Genomic DNA, 5,684 nt, shown 5'->3' on the forward strand with positions numbered 1-5,684 from the left:
TACTTTCATTCTCTTTTGCATGATTTTGGCTTTTGTATCAAAAAATGTGTCCTTAAATGCATGGGATTATTTCTAATTAGTGATTCCACTAATCCACTTGTCTGCTTCTATACCAGTCTTTTTTTTTTAATCACTAATAATCTATATTACAGTTTCTGGCGATTTCTCCCAAAGTTCTTTTATTGTTCATGATTGTTTTTGCTATCCTGAGGATTTTCATTTTCCATAAAATGTTGGGAATTGCTCTCTCAAGGTCAATAAAAAGTTGTGTTGGAACTTAAATGGGGATTGCCCTGAATATGTAGATTGCTTTTGGTAAGATGACCATTTTCACTATATTAACACTTATCCATTAGCAAGGGAAATCTTTCCATCTTCTGATATCTTCAATATCTTTCTTCATGGACTTGAAGTTCTTGGGATACAGATTTTTCACTTGCTTAGTCAGAGTTATACCAAGATGTTTCATATTATTTGTGCCTATTTTGAAGAAAGTTGTTTCCTTAATTTTTTTCTCAACCCAGTTATTTGTATAAAGGATGGCTCATAATTTCTTTGAGTTAATTTTTTTATCCAGTCATGTTGCTGAAGGTGTTTATCAACTGTAAGATTTCTCTGGTAGAATTTTTGTATTTGCTTATGCATACTGTCATATCATCTGCAAATAGTGATACGTTGGTTTCTCCCTTTTCAATTTGTATTCCTTTGATTTTCTATAGTTGTCTTATTGCTCTGGCTAGAACTTCAAGTACTATGCTGAATAGTTAAGGAGAAAGTGAGCAACACACCAAGAAAACTTTGACTAATTCCGGGTTACATCCTTTTTTACATGTACTTTTTGCTCATTGTAACTAGTAAGACCTTAATTCACACTATCAAACCTTTGGGAAAAAAAGCCAAGCACTGACAAAAATGTATTCATATACATTTATGCAAAATGCTTAAAATTTGTTCTTTTATCTTTGTTTTTTAAAATAAAATTGTTCAAAAAAAGTGAGCAACTTTGTCTTGTCCCTCACCATTTAATTTGATGTTTGCTATTGGCTTGCTATATAGTGCTTTGATTATATTTAGGCATGTGCCCTGTATTCATGATTTCTCTATTACCTTTAACATGAAGGGGATTTAGATTTTATCAAAAGCTTTTCAGCATCTAATGAGATAATCACATAATTAGAGTAATTTTCTGTCAATATTTAAAATAATTCTTTCGTTGTTGTGTCTCTGTGGTTTAGCTATCAGGCTGACTGTGGCCTCATAAAATAAGTTTCACAGTGTTCCTTCTATTTCTATTTTGTGAAACAGTTTGAAGAGTACTGAAATTAGCTCTTCTTTGATAGTCTAGTAGAATTCTGCATTAAACCACCTGGGTCTATTTGGGGGGGGGTGTTGGAAGAATTTTAATGACTACTTCTATTTCTTTATGGGTTATGGGTCTGTTTAAATAGTTTACCTGATCTGGATATAACTTTGGTAATTGGTATACATCTAGAAAATTATCTATTTTATTAAAATTTTTCCAATTTTGTGAAGTATGGGCTTTTGAAGTAGGAACTAATGATTTTTTTTTAATTTCCTCAGTGTCAGTTGTTATAACTCCCTTTTAATTTCTGATATTTGTTTATTTGGATACCGTCTCTCAGCCTCTTTGTTAGTTTGGCTAAGGTTTTATCTATCTTTTTGATTTCCTCAAAGAACCAACTCTTGGTTATGATGATTCTTTGTAATGTTTTCTTTGTTCCTAACTAATTTATTTCATCATTCATTTTGATTACTTTCTGCCTTCAGCACCTCTTTGGTGTGCTTACTTCTTTTTCTATGGCTTGCAAATATACTTTTAATATAAGAACTTTCTAATTTCTTTATGGGGTCTCTTGGTTCTATGAACTCTCCTCTTAGTACTGCTTTCATTGTGTCCCATAAGTTTAGGTATATTTTACCTTTATTTCATTAAATTCTAGAAAGTTTTTTAAGTTATTGAGCTATTTTTATTGGTGATTCTTTGTATTTACATTTCAAATGTTATCCCCTTTCCCTCCAATCCCATGCCCCTCCACCTCCACTTGTTTCCATGAAGATGCTCCCTCTCCCAACCACCCTTTCCACCTCAGCACCTTGCCATTCTCCTACACTGGGAAAATGTGCCTTCACTGGAACAAAGGCCTCTTCTCCAATTGAAGCCATACAATGTTATCCTCTGCTACATATGCATTTGGAGCCATGGGTCTTTCCACATGTACTTACTGGTTGGTGTTTTAGTCCACAGGAGCTCTGGAGGTTTTGGTTGGTTGATAATGTTGTTCTTCCCATGGGGTTGCAAACCCTTTCAGCTCCTTCAGGTTTTTCTTTAGCTCCTTCATTGGGGTCCCCATGTTCAGGTTGATGGTTAGCTGCAAGAATCCTCAACTGTATCTGTATGACTCTGGAAGACCCTTTGAGGAGGCATCCATATCAGGTTTCTGCCAGTAAGCACTACTTGGCATTAGCAATAGAGCTTGGGTTTGGTGGCTGCATATGATGTGGATCCCCAAGTGAGTCTCTGGGGTGACTTTTTCTTCAATTCCTGCTCCCCTATTTGTCCCTGTATTTCCTCCTTTGAGCATTTTTCTCCTTTCTAAGAAGGACTGAGCTTTGGGGGCTACTATCTCCTTAGTGAATGCATACCATGTGTGTCTTTTTGAGACTGGGTTACCTCACTCAGGATGATAGCTTTTAGTTCCATCCATTTGCCTAAAGATTTCGTAAAGTCATTGTTTCCAATAGCTGAGTAGTACTCCATTGTGTAAATATACCATATTTTCTGCATCTATTCCTGTTCTGGTTCTGTTAGGGTAGGAAGTTTTATTTGATTTTCAGGGAGATGTCTAAGTAGGAAACTTACAGAGGTTGGGGATATGGAGACTGAAGTAGCCAGCTCCTATAGCCAGTTGGGACTTCAGTGGAGGAAATAGGACATAAACACACCCATAAAATCTTTGACCCAAAAATTATCCTGCCTACAAGCTGTGCAGAGATACACATGGAGTAGAGACTGGAGGGAACTGCCAACCAAAGACTGCACCAAATTGAAACCCATCCCACAGGAGAGAGCCAATTTCTGACACTATTAATGATACATTATTATGCTTGTAGACAGGAGGCTAGTATAACTGTCTATAAGAGGCATTATTAAGCAGTAGTTGAGAGAATAAATGCAGAGACCCACAGCAAACATCCAGAGGAGCTCATGGAGTCTTGTGGAAGAGTAAGGGAAAGGATTAAGGGAGTCAGAGGGATCAAGGACACCACAGCAAGGCCTACAGAGTCAATTAACTGGGCCTATGGGGGATAGCAGAGACTGAACCACCAACAAAACAGCATGCAGGGGTTGGACCTAGGCCCCTATACATTTGTAGCAAATGTATAGTTTAGTCTTCATGTGAGTCCCCTAACAATTATGGAAGGGCTGTCTCTAACTTTGTTGCCTGCCATTGGATCCCACTTCCTGTAGCTGGACTGTTTGGTCTGGGCTCCTTAGGAAAGGATACACTTAGTCCTGCTGTGACTTCATGTCCTAGGCTGGACTAGTATGGGGGAGGTGCTTCCCCTTCTCTGAGAAGAAGAGGAAGTAATGGGGGAGGAATATGTGAGGGTCAGACTGAAAGGAGAGAAGGTACTGGATATAAAGGGAATAAAGACATAAATTAATGAAAAATTGCTTAAGCATAAATATTTATTTAAAATTTGAAGTAACACTGTATCATTGCATATTGAAACAGTATGAAATGATAAAAGAAGTAAAAAGGTAGATTTTTTTTAGAAAAATAGAGATTTTGAAGCCATCCATTTTTATAATTTAAAAATAAGGTAAGCTTCTACCCAACTAGAGGCCAAACCTATATCCTAAACCCCATTCTTGGCATATTTTAACTTTCAGTGACCATGTCTATGAGTCACATCCTTCCATTTTTAAGTGCATTGTTGACATTGTCTATGTCTGTAATCATATCGCCTCTTTTTAGCTATTGTAAGTACTTTCATGACACCACATTGTGCTTTCTTAACAATCAAGAATAATCTGATTCCAAATTTTTAAATTACAAACAAAGTTGCTTTTATCCTGTGAGATAATATATACAGTTTACAAAGATTGAGATATGTATATTTGTGTGGTGTTCACTTATCATCCTTCACCAGTGTTTAGTATTTATTTCTTGAATGAATGAATTATTAAAAGCTATGTCATTCTTTTTGTTCAAATTTGAGGATTATCTTATATAATTACTAAGGAATACAATATCAAAAACTATGACTATAACAAAGGTAGAACAGAAATAAATAGGACAAGAAGGAAGTAAATTTTTCAAAAACTGGATTTGAAGTAGATAATTCATGCATAAAATGAGAAGTGATGAATTTGGAGAGTAAATTTTACTCCACCCCATATTCAGCAAATTATAATTACTCAAGTATATTGAGCAATGTAATCCATTTGAATACTAATATGAAATACTAAACTGTTAGCTAGTTCTGATAGTACATGTGTGGAATACAATCTACTTCATAGGGTAAGGTAAGAGGATCACAAGTCAGAGATTATGTCTGTGTTTCAGACTGAATTCAAGGCCACCTAAGGCCTTGGTAGAATTTTGCATCAAATACAAAATCCAAGGACTTTAAATATACCTCACTAGTAAGGCCTTTCTGTGGCACATGGGTAGGTCTAGGTCATATGTGTCATATAACATACACGAATACACAAAGGTTTATACAGAGAGAGGGGGGAGGGAGGGAGGGAGGGAGGGAGAGAGGGAGGGAGAGAGAGAGGGAGAGAAAGAGGGAGGGAGAGAGATGGGTGCAATGGCTTTTTCTTTGAGAATTTAGTACATGGATATGCTGAGTCTGAGTCATTTCTCCCCATTCCCATTACCTTCTATTATTTTCCTCTCCATCCCAAATAAACAACTGTTGTTCTAAATAATTCCCTTCCTACTTTTATATTTTTATGTGGAATTCATATAGTTTAATTGCAGTTGTTTTCTGTCTTACAGTTTCTGTGGCTGTGAGGAAACATCATAACCAAAGGCAAATTGGGAAGGATAAGGTTTATTTAGCTTACAGTTCCATAACAGTGATCTTTAAGGAAATTAAGACAGAAATTCTAACATAGAAGGAACCTGGAGCCACAAGGCAGAGGAGTGAAGCTTATTTACTTGCTCCCATTGCTCTCTCAACCTGCTTTCTTATAGAACCTAGGACAACCAGTCTAGGGATAGCACCACACATAGGAGGCTGGGTTCTCTCCTATCAAATACTAATTAAGAAAATGCCCTAAAGATATTTTCTCAGTTGACACTCCCTCCCAACTGATGACTCTAGCTTGTGTCAAGATGACATAAAACTAGAAAGTACACTTGCTGTGAACATGAGTGGTGCATTGTTTATTGGAATAATGGCAATGTAGTGGTAGCTATACCACTCAATAAAATATTTATTTCCATTATTCCAATATTCACCAGGCTAACTCAGAAGCATTCTGAGTTCAAGGCCTGCCTGTGACACTTAGTGGGACCTTGTTTCAGAAAAAAAAAAAAAAAAAAAAACAACAAAAATGAACAAAGAAATAGAAAACACTTGAAACAATACAAGAATATAAACAATACGTGATTACTACTGACATGACAATATCATGGAAACGTTAAACT

This window comes from Micromys minutus (genome assembly GCF_963924665.1).
Source record: "Micromys minutus genome assembly, chromosome: X".
In the NCBI taxonomy this organism is placed as follows: Eukaryota; Metazoa; Chordata; class Mammalia; order Rodentia; family Muridae; genus Micromys; species Micromys minutus.